We start from the raw sequence: 16,340 nt of genomic DNA, 5'->3' as shown, positions 1-16,340 counted from the left end.
CTCGAACAGAGACCAGTTTCAGACACTTGGTCATTTTACGTCACACAGTTTACGAACAATCGCAGGGACATGTCTTTTGTGTATCCCCAGATAAATCCTACCATGTACTGAGCTAAAGGTTGAGCTCTGTCACATGACTACATGTAGCTGTTTAATTATGAAAACATTTTATGGCAATTTAGGTCCACCTGTTACAGACGAAACACTTTATAGCAGTTTTGTACCAATAGATTTGTTTATAAATAACTTATCTGCTAACAGTCACGATTTTCTGCATTTTATTTTTCGAACGACGCGTTTCGGGAAATGATTTCAATTTTCAAGTGCGGTTTTTCTGTTTGTTATGTCAAAGTACTCCACCGACTAAATAAAGCACACAAAATGGATTTGCTAGAAAAACAGGAGTATGTTCACATTACAGAAAATATGAAGATAGAACATTAAACTAAAAACTCGGAAGTTGTTCGAGATGTTTCGATAGTATACTCCAATAAAACTAGTAACACATAGAAATAAGCACAATTGTGAAATAGACAGAAGTAAATTATGATCCAAATTGTTAAGGTAAATAACCTCGGTACAAAAACATATCATACTCTGTGGAAGACTTACAATGTTATTTCTGTTGACTACTTGTAAGAACATCTGTGTCACTGTTTTGTTTATGATGTAGGATGTATACATTGCCAGCAATGGGCGAGGCATGACAGAATCTCTGACCAGAGAGTAGTTTATCGCTAGCTGTTGCTAGTCTGGGCTTGACCGCGCGAGTCGACAGTAATAGTGAATGAGTAGTAGTAGTCAGTCGACAGTAGTTGTCAGTCCGTAGTAGTGGTCAGTCCGTGCTAGTCGGCGGGAGTCGGCATGCGTCGGCTGTGTGCTCTGCTCGCGACTCTGGTCAGGACTCTGGTGGATAAGTATTGTTGTAGAAGGTAAAGAAGCAGCCTTGCGCATATTTAATAATGTATATTAATTGTAATTTAATTTGTTCAAAGAAATGCCCCAATAATAATTTTTATAATATAAAGCAACTCTTTTAAAGAAAAGCATTCATTTCAATTTAAAGAATTTCCAATGCACTATCATTGCATCCAAAAATAAAAAAAATAAAATATATGCCAGCATTGCACGAAGCTGTGTCGAAAAATGAGTAATTAAGAGCGGATATAATTGCAGTTTTATTTAGGTAAGAATTTTTTGCTTTTTTTTATTCAGAATACAGGGCCGATGGGCAGCGCTGCTGTCCTCATAAAATTTATCAGGTTACTAAACTTTTTTATTATTTTGCTGTTTAGGAATTTTTATGTTTCGAACTTGATATTAAATGAGAGAAGAATTTTGTGGGAATATTAAGTGTGAATGCATTCTTTGCACAGAGACTATAAATCGGAGCCAATTTTGTTCAGAGGTTACATTAAGATTAATTTTGTTCAGAGGTTACAATATAAGAAAAATTCATTTAATTATTAATTTTGTGGGGAGTTTACCCTTGGCTCATTTTCATTTACATTTGCATTGACATTTTTCTTTGCGGGGAGGTTACAATGAAAAATGTTTTCGATGTCCAAACGTGTACAACAAGTAGTGTGTTATGTTTAGGTTGTGTGAGACTGTTCAAATGGACCATAAGGAAACTGTAAATACAAATGCTTCTAAATTTCGCCAGTAACTCCACAAAAAGATCGATAACCAACTAAAAAATCGCGTGTTTTTCTTATGTATTGCAGTAAAGTCAACAAAATGAAGCAGAACCTCACACACCGACAACATCACATAGGAATGATATAGCAAACACAAAATATCGCACTTGAAAATGGGAATCATTTCCCGAAACGCGTCGTGCGAAAAATAAAATAAAGAAAATCGTGACTGGTAGCAGATGAGTTATTTATAAGCAAACCTATTGTTTTCACAGTCGCAGACTTTCAGAACCATTTATAATGGATCAAATCATCTTTGTACCATTATCATCGAGTACTATCAAAAGCATCTGTCCGAGCAGGATGTAATCCAGTTCGAATCTTCCAGTGCCGCTGGGTCTTTTTCACGTATGCCTCCTCCACTTGCGATTCTTGAACGGAGAATTCTCTGTTACTATTGAAATATAATGGACAACTTTATCGCCTATCTCCTCTCCTATTTCTAGTTTTGTTTAAGTCATCAGTTTTCTTACTAGTTTTGATGCGGCCCGCCACGAATTCCTCTCATATGCCAACCTCTTCATCTCAGCGTAGTAGCTACTATCTATGTCCTCAGTTACGTTTTGGGAGTATTCTAATCTGTCTTTCTCTACAGCTTTTACCCTCTACAGCTCCCTCTAGTACCATGGAAGTTATTCCCTGATATCTTAACAGATGTGCAATTATCCTGTCCCTTCTTCTCTTCGTTGTTTTTCCATGTGTTCTTCTTCCCGCCGATTCTGCGGAGAACATCATTCCATATCATATCAGCTACCTAATTTTCCAAATTTTTCTGTGGCAATACATCTCAAGGGCTTCGATTCTCTTCTGTTCCGGTTTTCTCACAGTCTGTGTCTCCCTTTCATACACTTCTGTGCTCCAAAAGTACATTCTCATAAATTTCTTCCTCGAGTCGAGACCTCGTTTTATACCAGCAGACTCTTGGCCAGGAATGCCTTTTTGCCAGTACTAGTCTGCTTTTCATGTCCACCTTGCTCCGTCCTTATTGGGTTATTTTGCTGCCTAACAAGCAGAATTCCTTAACTTCATCTACTTCGTGATCACCAATACTGATGTTAAGTTTCTCGCTGTTCTCATTTTATCTACTTCTCATTACTTTCGTCTTTTTTCGATTTACTCTGAACCCATATTCTTTAATTTATCTTCACCGAGGACAGCAATGTTATCAGCTAATCTTATCATTGATATCCTTTCACCTCTAATTTTAATTCCACTCTTGAACTTTTCCTTTATTTCCGTCATTGCTTCTTCGATGTATATATTGAACAGAAGGGGCGAAAGACAACATCCCTGTCTTGCACCCTTTTTTATCGAACCACTTCCTTCTTGGCCATCTGATCTTATTGTTCCCTCTTGGCTCTTGTACATATTGTATATTACATGTCGTTCCCCTACTACCCCTATTTTTTTTCAGAATTTCGAACATTTTGCACTATTTGGCACTGTCGAACACTTGTTCAATGTCGACAAACCCTATGAACGTCTCTTGATTTTTCTTTAGTCTTGCTTCCATTATCAACCGCAACGTCAGAATTCCCTCTCTCGCGCCTTTACCTTTCCTAAAGCCAAACTGGTGGTCATCTAACGCATATTCAATTTTCTTATCCGTTTTTATATATGTTATTCTTGCCAGCAAATTGGATGCATGAGCTGTTAAGCTGATTGTACGATAATTCTCGCACCATGATAATTCTCACACCATGCAATCTTCGGAACTGTGTGGATGATGTTCTTCTGAAAATCAGATTTTGTAGATCCAGACTCAAACGTTCTACACACCAACGTGAATAGTCGTTTTGTTGCCACTTCCCCCAATGATTTTAGAAATTCTAATGGAATGTTATCTATCCCGTCTGCGTTATTCGATCTTAAGTCTTCCAAAGCTCTTTTAATTTCTGATTCTAGACCTGGATCCTCTATGTCTTCTATATCGACTGCTGTTTCTCCTCCTATTACGTCATGAGACGTCTCTTCTCCCTTATAGAGGCCTTCAATGTACTCCTTCCGCTCATCTGCTCTCTTCTCCACATTTTACAGAGGAATTCCCTTTGCAATCTTACTGTTACCACACTTGCTTTTTATTTCACTGAAGGCTGATTTGGCTTTCTATATGCCGAGTCAGTCCTTCCGACAGTCAGTTTCTTTTCGATTTCTTCACATTTTTCATTCTGCCATTTCGGCTTAGCTTCCCTACACCTCCTGCATATTTCATTCCTAAGTGATTTTTATTTTTGTACTTCCTTCTTTCAAATATCAGCTGAAGTATTTCTTCTGTTGCTCATGGTTTCTTCGCAGTTACCTTCTTTGTACCCATGTTTTTATTTCCAACTTCCGTCATTGTCCTTTCTAGAGATGTCCACTCCTCTTCAGCCCACCTGCCTACTGATTTATTCCTTATCGCTATATCTATAGCCACAGAGAACTTCAATGGTGTCTCTTCATTCCTTAGTATTTCCGTATCCCACTTCTCTGCGAATCGATTCTTCCCGACTAGCTTCTTAAACCTCAGCCTCCTCTTCATCACTACTAAATTGTGATCTGAGTCCATATCTGCTCCTGGCTACGCCTTAAAATCCAGTATCTGATTTAGGAATCTCTGTCTGATCATGATATAATCTAGCCGCGTCTCCTGCCATCTGCGAAATGTACCTCCTCCTGTTGTGATTCTTGAACAGAGTATTCGCTATTACTAGCTGAATTTTATTACGGAACTTAATTAGTCTTTCTCCTATCTCATTCCTAATACCAAGTCCATACTCTCCCGTAACCTCATCTTCTCCATCTTCTACTCCTTCCCTACAACTGCATTCCAGTCCCCCATGCTTATTAGGTTTTCATTTCCCTTTACGTACTGAATTACCCGTTCAATATCCTCATACACTTTCTCTATTTCTTCATCTTCTGCCTGTGATGTCGGCATGTATACCAGAACCATAGTTGTCAGTGTTGGTTTGCTATCGATTCTGATGAAAACAACTCTGTCAGTGAGCCAATCACAGTAACTCACTCTGTGCCCTATCTCCCTACTTATAACGAATCCTCCCCCCGCCCCCCTCCCATTATACAATTTTTTGTTGCTGTTGACATTAAATCGTGTACTGTTCTGACCAGAAATCATTATCTTGTTTCCTAGCCATTTCACTGGCCTCTAGTACATTTAGATTGAGCATCAGCATTTCCTTTTACAGATTTAATCTGCTGACATTTCACGGTCCTACTCGTAGTTTGTTATCCCTTAGTGCGTCATTCAGTGCTTTTTTCTGACTGGTTACTCGCCCTCGGCAGTGGCTTACCGGATAGCGGTATGGGAGACTAATGACTAATCTTTAGCGAATGGAGATATCACCATGACAGTTTTTAATACCCTGGCACTTGTCCTGTGGATACATAATGCGTGGTTTTAGCGCAATGCTTTAACTCATTTGCGGAATAACCAAGTCCCATGTCGCTCAATGTCGGCTATTACGCACAAGTGTTGAGTAAACTTTTCGAAACATGACTCGTGAGATGCTCTCAAAATGTGAATGAGGACATGGAGACGCAGAGATCTCTGTGAGGCAAGATGGAGCACGTAAGAGTACTGGCCCGCTAGATAGGCCTACATGGCTTTTGAATTTCAGTCCAATTTATAACATGCGAGCTACAAATTATTTGTTGCAATTCCGTCACGGTTGCCTTTAATTATGCTGGAGACTAGTTTCGAACTACAAGGTTCATTTTCAAGCTAGGCCTGTTGAAGCTGCACCACCAGTGTTTGGTTAGGCGACAGTCAATTTACGGATAGGTAATACACGAGAGTTGCTCAGAAAGTAATTCACCGCATTTTTTTCTCTTCAATAGTTCTTTATTGAACATAATGAGAATTGCACAAACGGAAGAATGGTGTTTTATCTACACACCCTTTTTTTTCACGTAATCTTCATCCCGTCCTATGGCCTCCCTCCAGAGCGAAACAAGGGCGTGTATTCTCTGTCGGTACCAATCATTGTGAAACACCTCCTCATCGTCCTCAAAATGTCTTCGACAAATGGTATCCTTTAATGGCCCAAACAAGTGGAAGTCCGATGGGCCTAGGTTAGCGCTGTCAGGTGTGACAGCCATGGACCATCTCCCTGACCGCTGCAGCTCCGCCGAACCGCCTTCTGATGACCTCACCCTCGGCATCCAGCGACTAACTGTACTTCTGTCGACAGCAGTTGCTCCATAGACTTTGCACAACAGTTTGTGAATATTCCACACAGTTTCTTTCTCTGCAGAGAGAAATTCAATGACGGCACTTTGTTTGTAACGTACAACACCTACAGCCGCCATTTTGAAACTGTTCTGCAGCTACGATATATGTGGGAAGTGACGAAAACTTGGTGCGCTCGCTCAGGAGACTTCAGATAATACATACGTAACGTTTCGCGTTCGTAACATTGTTTTCGGCTGAGAAATTACTTTCAGGGCAACCCTTGTACACATAAAACATAGTCACATAGAATGACAGACCAATTTCATTATGTGTTCACAAAGTACAGTTGAACAAGACTTTGTGAACACATCTACACTGTGAAATTGGTCTGATACTCCATGTGACTGGCGTATTAAGTGTATATTAACTGTGTTTAGATTGACTTTCACCTAACTGTTAGCGTAGCTTTATTAAGCCTGGCTTGAAAATGAACTTTGCAGTTCTAAATTAGTCGCCCGAATAATTAAACACAACTGTGATGGAATTACAATAAACAATTTATGTTGTCCAAATTGCCGTTCGTGTTATGATTTCATGTAGGAAACGTATGTACAGCAACCTATTTTGACATAAGGATAGGGGACTTCTCGGACACAGTGTATATATACGACATTAGTTTGTAACGCTCAAGTTTTTCTTTTTTTATCCCCACTGAAGTGTTAATTTAAAACGTAAAACTGAGGATACTGTATCTTAAAGTGTTGCTTAATGGGAGATGAGAGAGAAGTAGGAAAAAATTCCTTTTATTAACAATTTTATGAAAAATTTGTCGGGACTGCTACGGTCGCAGGTTCGAATCCTGCCTCGGGCATGGGTGTGTGTGATGTCCTTAGGTTAGTTAGGTTTAAGTAGTTCTAAGTTCTAGGGGACTTATGACCTAAGATGTTGAGTCCCATAGTGCTCAGAGCCATTTGAACCATTTTGAAAAATTTGTTGTGTGTACACTGCAAAGAACGCCAAAGCCGCACCGAACTTCGCATTCTGGGGAATGAAGCAACAGGCAGACGTATGAATGCCGTGGAGGTGTAGATCAATAATCCAAGAAACAAGAGGCACGACATGCTCAACCAGGCGTTCATTTTTCAAGAATCAATACAAATATGACATTGTAAGACAGTTCGCTATTGTAACGTATCCTTTGGCAACTGAATATCTGATAATTGCACCATACTAGGGCAATTGCAATTATAATTAATATTTTAAAAGACTGTTTGGAAGTTTAATATAGTAGCTGTAATTTTATTGCGAGAATGTATTATGTTTGTAATCAGTGGCCAACGGTTTATTTTAATGTCAAATTATGCGAAAAAGTTCCCATTTATTTTTATTAACTTAGCGTGGTGTGCAGCTCTTAAATCGCTACGAGATTTTTTCTCCCTGGAAATGATTTTTTTTAATTCAACCGTTTTGTTAGCGGCGCCCGTAGTGATGCAGCATCTCTGATACAACCAGATGCTAAGTATAGTGTCTCAGTTATGAATATTGTAGGAAATCTGTCATCAGTCCGAGGAATGTCTTGAACACCAGTGTATGCCGTCGTCTCCCTCCGACGGTTGAGCTGAGTTGCCCAGCCAGTTATAGGGGGAACCTAAGAGCTTAACATGGATTCCGAAACACGGTGTGACCCGGAATTTTTCATAACTGACCTCTTAATTTTTCGATAGAACTTTTATTTAGGTCATTTATTACTACTGTTTATCATGTGTAAATTGTAAGACATCATTTAAACACATTCGAAAAGGATCCGTAGTCTGGGTAATCACAGCTACGATAAATTATGCAAAGACATAAAACTTCATCAGCTGTAAAATTGTTTTATTCTCAGGCACTACCGGTTTCACAGCATTTACAGCTGCATCTTCAGGTGGAAATACGTATACAGGTTGTTCGGATAATACCGTTATAAATTTCAGGAACTTGTAGAGGGAATTGAGTACATAATATTTTGAATAGGAACACATATCCGGAAACATATCGTTTCCGTTCCACGACGCTTTCAATTGGCATCTGTAACGCGTTCACGTCTGCTGAGGGAAGGACAAAAGTCTCCGAGTTGCTTGTCCTGGTATGCTGTAGGGTAGACTGGATGAGGTGTATTGTCACTGAATGTACATCAGGAAATGTAGTTTTAGCATGATGGTGTACCACCTTACTTTCCACGTGCGGTTCGGAGGCATCTCAGCGGACAATATGTTGAAAGACAGCAGGCCGAGGTGGTACAACCGCGTGGCCGACGCGATGACCCGATTTAACTCCTATGGACTACCTCTTGTGGGGTCTTATGCAAAGATTAATTTACGAGACTCCTGTAGAGACAGAGGAAGATCTGTTGGCACGAGCTATGGCCGCTGCACTAGAAACTAAAGAGACACCAGTTGAAATGAAGAGTTTGTACCAGAACATGCTTCGTAGGTACGATGTACAGGGTGTTTCAAAAATGACCGGTATATTTGAAACGGCAATAAAAACTAAACGAGCAGCGATAGAAATACACCGTTTGTTGCAATATGCTTGGGACAACAGTACATTTTCAGGCGGACAAACTTTCGAAATTACAGTAGTTACAATTTTCAACAACAGATGGCGCTGCAAGTGATGTGAAAGATATAGAAGACAACGCAGTCTGTGGGTGCGCCATTCTGTACGTCGTCTTTCTGCTGTAAGCGTGTGCTGTTCACAACGTGCAAGTGTGCTGTAGACAACATGGTTTATTCCTTAGAACAGAGGGTTTTTCTGGTGTTGGAATTCCACCGCCTAGAACACAGTGTTGTTGCAACAAGACGAAGTTTTCAACGGAGGTTTAATGTAACCAAAGCACCGAAAAGCGATACAATAAATGATCTGTTTGAAAAATTTCAACGGACTGGGAACGTGACGGATGAACCTGCTGGAAAGGTAGGGCGACCGCGTACGGCAACCACAGAGGGCAACGCGCAGCTAGTGCAGCAGGTGATCCGACAGCGGCCTCGGGTTTCCGTTCGCCGTGTTGCAGCTGCGGTCCAAATGACGCCAACGTCCACGTATCGTCTCATGCGCCAGAGTTTACACCTCTATCCATACAAAATTCAAACGCAGCAACCCCTCAGCGCCACTACCATTGCTGCACGAGAGACATTCGCTAACGATATAGTGCACAGGATTGATGACGGCGATATGCATGTGGGCAGCATTTGGTTTACTGACGAAGCTTATTTTTACCTGGACGGCTTCGTCAATAAACAGAACTGGCGCATATGGGGAACCGAAAAGCCCCATGTTGCAGTCCCATCGTCCCTGCATCCTCAAAAAAGTACTGGTCTAGGCCGCCATTTCTTCCAAAGGAATCATTGGCCCATTTTTCAGATCCGAAACGATTACTGCATCACGCTATCTGGACATTCTTCGTGAATTTGTGGCAGTACAAACTGCCTTAGACGACACTGCGAACACCTCGTGGTTTATGCAAGATGGTGCCCGGCCACATCGCACGGCCGACGTCTTTAATTTCCTGAATGAATATTTCGATGATCGTGTGATTGCTTTGGGCTATCCGAAACATACAGGAGGCGGCGTGGATTGGCCTCCCTATTCGCCAGACATGAACCCCTGTGACTTCTTTCTGTGGGGACACTTGAAAGACCAGGTGTACCGCCAGAATCCAGAAACAATTGAACAGCTGAAGCAGTACATCTCATCTGCATGTGAAGCCATTCCGCCAGACACCTTGTCAAAGGTTTCGGGTAATTTCATTCAGAGACTACGCCATATTATTGCTACGCATGGTGGATATGTGGAAAATATCGTACTATAGAGTTTCCCAGACCGCAGCGCCATCTGTTGTTGGAAATTGTAACTACTGTAATTTCGAAAGTTTGTCTGCCTGAAAATGTACTGTTGTCCCAAGCATATTGCAACAAACGGTGTATTTCTATCGCTGCTCGTTTAGTTTTTATTGCCGTTTCAAATATACCGGTCATTTTTGAAACACCCTGTATGTAACGACGTTGGTGGTCGTCACATAATGCTGCTGTTGTAATGCATCATTACTGTTCTGTGCGTACAGTATGCTGGGTTCTTCTTTGTTTTGGAATTGTGTAAATACGTAATGTTTAACTGCTACTGCAAACAAATGTGCTGAACTGATAAATGGATGTTTCGTTTTTCATCCTTTCGAATTGTTCCCTAATAATTGTGCAGCGTCACGCCTAACTCAGTTCCTCGAGCAGAAGCGAATGATTTAAACACCTGAACTGAACCGACGTATAACAGAAACGACACGTTTCAGGACGCTGGTTCCTAGTCACTCCTCTCTACAACTCCTACAACCTTACAACGTGAATTTCCGAACACTTTGTGAAGGCGGGTCTCACGGGAAGCGTGCAAGGGATAAGTCCCTGCAGTCGCGATATTCATCTGTGTCGTCGGTGGCTGAGATGGTCGCCGGCACGGTAGCTCAGCGTGTTTGGTCAGAGAACTGGTTGGCCTCTGTAATAAAAAAAACTGAGTGGAAGGGTCAACAAAACGAACTTGAACGAATGAAATGTGACGTCCGCAACGACCAAACACAACGATCAATAACGAACAAAATGCATAAAAAAAGAAAAAAGAAAAAAGATGGATAGAGCGTCTGCCAGGTAAGCAGGAGATCCTGGGTTCGAGTCCCGGTCGGGGCACACATTTTCAGCTGTCCCCATCGAGGTATACTAACGACACCTGTCGGCAGCTGAGGGTTTCAATTAATTATTATTTATCCTTGTGAAAGTAGTTGAACAATCGTGGAGAGAAATAAATAATCCCAAACCCAAGATTAAACCGCAATGGAAAAATGTAGTCACTGCAGTCGAGTCATGGTAGCTCTTACCGGAGGTTCATACACTTGATCCTTTATGAGTCCTGAAAGGTAAAATTCGCGTGACGTCATATCGTACGTAAACGTGGACGTCATGCAAAAGAACTCCTTTCATCCGGCCCCTTGCAGCCAATCCCGCTGTCGTATACAACGCTGTTTAATCAGCCACTTACTGAGTTACGGCAGAGAGGCGGCGCACCATCTTGCTGACGAATAAAGTTCTCTGGTTCAGCTTCTTCCAACTGACGGAAGAGCCGTAGCTATAGCGCATAAAGGTAAGAAACACCAGTTACATACAGATGCTTCACCGAAAAAGAAATGGCTATAAGCTTTCCGGTGGAATATGATAAAAAACATTCAGTTGAGGTGAGCCTCATTGCAACTGTAACGTCTCATGGGCAGTTGATGGATGACCCCACATGCACACATTACTGATGTTCACATTTCTACTTGAATGAAATATCGATTCGTCACTGAGGAAGATGTAACCTCCCCCTCACTTATCGACCTTAATGACAGTGGAATATTAAACCGCGTGTACCTAATGGAAATTTGGGAATAGCAATCGTCACCGAAGTTAATCTGTCGGTAAAGAGGGAGGAAAGGGTTACATCTTAATGAAAGGAAAAATGCAAATGAAACTGGTGGAACTTAATTTTGAAAAGGGGTAAAGTTAATAAAGAAAGTAAATGTGCGGCCGTTACGTTAACAATTAACTAGCGGTAATTAGATATTTGAGATTTGGGGGAAATTACGGTCGCCAGTCCTAAGGACAATTACTATAGTAACTGAAAAAGCAAGGTTATTACACATATAATTAGCACTAGAAGCGTGGCAACTGGAGGTTGAAACGTGTAGTGTGAAAACTGAAAGTTTGTCAGAAGTAATAAATTTCGCTACACTCTGACTTAATTTAGCAAAAGAATTAACAAAACCGGAAAATCGAAAGTTAATTTAGTGACTGAAGTTAATAGTGAGCTTTCTTTCTGAAGCACATCGAAATTCAGTAAAATACGGTTAGTCTTGGACTACCTCAACAATCATTTCAAAAGCAACTTGAATCTACGCAATTTAGAAATAAGAGATTTTACTTTGAACTTGAATTAAATGATTCTGAACCATTAACAATAGTAAAATTTAGTACGTACCAAGCTGCGCTGCAGTCACAGGTAAGCTAAAATACGGTAACAAAACTCGCACTCTTAATTTGTGCTTGTGTAATCTAAATATTGTAGCCAGCTATGAATACTTAAAGTGAACTTTGAAATTAAAGCAGCGAAATGGAATGATGCTGGCGTTTGAATTTCAACGACACTCGGGTTCATTTCGGAAAAGGAAGGGACCCTGCTTGGCAATGCAATTGGGACAATGAGCAACAAAGGTTCATGCTCAGTTGCTGTAATTTTGTGATGCAACAATTTTAAAAGTTTGAAAAGCTGAGGTCTGCCATACAGTTCTAAAACTTTACGTGCTTCCAGTCTTCCTTGTTGGTTGATTGAAGGTTTGAAGCCGTCGATCGAGGAGGTGGCGACAGTCACTCATTGTCGGCCGTCGCTGTTGCAGGAGCTGGATGTTGGCGCGCCTTCTTCTCGACACGGTCACCAGACGAAACGGGCTCTTGATGTGCGCCAGCTAATGCTTCCCGTCCGCGACACCATGTCAGAAACTATCATCGCAAGTCGAGCGCAATTACATGCTGCCAAACCCCGAAAGCGCGCCAACTCGCGGGAGCTTCACACAACACACCTGCTCCACTGCACCACCCCAGCCAGACCCTCTCTTGCTCTGCCCGCACTCCACGCGGCAGAGTTAACACTACTCAAAGATCCTAAACACTTTTGTTCTCCACACGACCTATCGATGTATTCGTTCGATAGCATAGTTTTCCCTAGGCCAGACCCAGCGTATAAATACAAATAATATTCACAAAAAAAAAAAACAACATAAATGCATAAATATATATATATATATATATACAAACAGTAAAACAATTACAATATATAAAGAGACAGAAATGTCATATCTTGAGGTAACAAACCAAGGAAAAAAAATTATAGTACAATAGAAGGAAATAGGAGGATATGCATTTCCGGCGTTACAAAGACACGATGCAGAAAATCCTCATCGTCACGCAGAAATATTTCGTTTGCAAGGTTGGCACTTAAACCGTACTCTGTAGGCTTTATAGCTTGTAGCAAGTGCAGACGATAAGGACGTAGCTGTAAGCGTCTCCACACAGAAGCCACTCGAACTGCTAATTCATCACTAGCCTTCCGAACTGATTTCTTGGAGCTATGCGGGAAAGACTCTCACTCAGTCAACATGTTCTTCAGTCACTCTTGGTCTATCTATTAGTCCAGTCAAATTGCAGATATACCTTGCAAAAGGTGGGGTAGAACAGGTTATTTTTTCAACTCGTTCATATGGTTGGAAAGATCAGAAAACCGAGTTTTGCCAACAAAATGTCGCTTGGGAAAACTTTCTGCAGTCAAAATACTTGGAAAATTTCAGCCTTTTTTTCAGTTTTTTCAAAATATCTCAGTTTCTTTTGCTCCTATCGCTTTAACGTCTATTTTCTTTTTTAAAGAGCACAAAATTCTCTACAAATTTGATTCTTGCCATTTTTTCTACTCCCAATATCTAAGGCGCTACAGCGCCTAAAGAAATACCAATTTTTCAAATTTTGAGCATAGTGGCAAGATAGCTTATTTTTGAACACTATTTTTTCTGTTTCTGTTTGTGTAGTATAAATACATTATACATCATGTTATATGTTGGAATTTACCACCTCACTTTCAGGTATTCAATTTCTCCGTATGCAACATGAGGATTGCTGGGCACCCAACTATTGTGATTCATTACCTCAAGTTCACTATGGCCCACCTCTGCCCTGGTATTTGTAAAACTATAAATATAAAATTACATCATTAAGACACACACACACACACGCACACACACACACACACACACACACACACATACACACGCACACAAAATAATTTTTCTCAGGAAACTGAACTATTATTAGCTGCAATAGGCAACCTAATTAGGTAGGTAATTATTCTTGTGTATAAAAGCGACGCAGTTGACATTAAAAATAAGTAGCTTTATTACAATTAAAATGCATTGTCAGTTACTAAAAAATGTTGACAGTTCTGGGTGTGCAATACTTTTAATATCGCACTTTAGCGCACTTGAGACAGATATGAGCATCACTTCCAACGTTTTGATGGGCCAGGTTCCTCAGTGTCACCAGAAACACCTTGAGTTACGGATTCAGGGTCTGTACATAGAGTTGATCCCAGATTGACCTCTTCTTCAAACAGCGAGTCAGCCTCAGCAAGTTCGTTGATTTCGTCAGCGGTTTCCTCAACATCCTCCATAACATCTTCTTCACTGCCTTCATATAAAAATTTTGGCACGTTTTCACAGTTGACACCAATACATTTCTTACAAACTGAAGAACATTTCAAACCCGCTTTTCTGCAGGAGCACGCTCCGCCATAGTTCAGCTTGCATGAACATGAAACAATGTGAAGAAGTGCTTCAGGTGCTGGATCTTGGCTCATTATAACTGGTATTGGACCGTGGTCACTGTGACTCCAGCCCCATTTCTCAGGAGGTTTCCAATTTCCCATCCAACTTTGGACTTGTTGGTAAGTCCGCAACGAATGATGTGCAGCATCTTGTGTAGGTGGCAACCGTGCAAGATTCAGTTTGCTTTTTGTGGCAGACTTGGCGAATAAGTGGTATCGCAAATGGTCTAGTGTGTGGGAACTGCTGACACCTCCACTATACAATGCGATAGTAACCTGTTCTCCTGCTGTTATTATTTCTACACGGGTAGCATGTGGTTTATTGAACGTGCAAAGGGCTGAGGTTAGGTGTTCATTTTTCGCAACAATATTGCAGCACTTAATTTTTCCGTGACAAAAAAAAGCGTATGTTGTATCACATCCGCTAAAGGCGTAAGTGAACAGAATATATTCGCTGTCAAACTCGTAAGCTGCAGTGGAAAACCATTTGTCTTCTGTATTTCTTCTTCCTGGCTTTAAGAAAAATAAGTTTTCAATGCCTTGCCCCAAACCGGTCATGAGCACAAACAGGTCAACATCTTCTCCTACAATGACAACACTTCCAAAATCTTTGGTTCTTGAAATGGCAGATGTTACAATCATAACGTCAGCATCTTCTTGTGCCTGGAGCAATTCAATGCTACACTCCAGAAATTCCTTTTCAAGAAGTGTGATCAAACGCATCTTGTTTCGTTTGTTGTACAAGAACTTGTCCTGAGGGACTTGGTTCACCATCTCTGATTCAACCACAACGTCAACCGAAGAATGTTGTTTGGACCTACGAATCCTCTCAGCACTCTTTGTGCTACATTTGTCTCCCTCACATGGATACCCATCAAATACAATAGCAAAATGAGATCCAAAATGACGTTGCAGGTAAGAAACATAGCTTTGGGCTATTGACTTGAAGCAAACATTTTGAGTCCAAGTCACTTTGTGGATAAGGTACCCTCCATCAATGACAAAAAATTTACTCGGTCGACCTGACTTCGCATTTTCCACTGGAACGAAGGCCAAAGAATAAATACGCTTTTGTCCGCTAAAGAACAATTCCTACATACTTTTTCTTATAACTGACATTAACGTCAATCAACTGTAGAAAATGTACGGCACCTGCATGCAATCATATTACATATTGTAATACAAATGAACTTCGCGCAATCCGACGTGAATGAGTTCGTAGTTACTGAATATGATGCTGTTTGTCCTGGCCCTGCAGCAGAGTGAGATGGTAAATTCCAGTGAATAACATGATGAGTAATATGTTTATACTACACAAATAGAAACTGAAATAACAGTGTTCAAAAATTAGGTAATTTGCCACTTTGCTCGAAATTTGAAAAAATATGGTATTTTTTATGTGCTGTAGCGCCTTAGATACTGGGAGTAGAAAAAAATGGTAAGAATCAAATTTGTAGAGAATTTTGTGCTCTTTAAGAAAGAAAATGAACGTCAAAGCGATAGGAGCAAATGAAACTGAGATATTTTGAAAAAACTGAAAAAAGTCCGAAATTTTCGAAGTTTTTTGACTGCAGAAAGTTTTCCCAAGAGAAATTTTGTTGGCAAAACTTCGTTTTCTAACCTTTCCAACAATATGAACGAGTTAAAAAAATAAAATGTTCTACCCCACCTTTTGCAAGGTACAGGCTTTTTTTCTGACAGTTTCACTGGACTAATAGTGTGTCCTTTGCGCACAGTATATAAAAACAAAGCCGTTTGAGTTGCTCTTTCATTTGATGTATTATTTATAATTGTAGGTTGAATGTAACAAATGATACAAAGCCTTAAAACTCGTATAACCATTTTCAAACACCACCTGAAGAAAAACGTTCAAAATCACTCTCATGCAATAGATTATCCTGAAAAGACGTATGTTCTGAAAGTAAAAAAAATGTAGTGGATAACGCTCTTTTTATGCGTTGTGACATTACGTAAAATCCCTCTTTCAGTCTTTTTAACCTACTGCATAGGTTTTAATGGGAGCGCTCTCCACGGTAATACTT

The sequence above is a fragment of the Schistocerca nitens genome, chromosome 2, assembly GCF_023898315.1.
Source record: "Schistocerca nitens isolate TAMUIC-IGC-003100 chromosome 2, iqSchNite1.1, whole genome shotgun sequence".
NCBI classification, from domain to species: Eukaryota; Metazoa; Arthropoda; class Insecta; order Orthoptera; family Acrididae; genus Schistocerca; species Schistocerca nitens.
Note: the sequence above shows the minus strand (reverse complement) of the source record.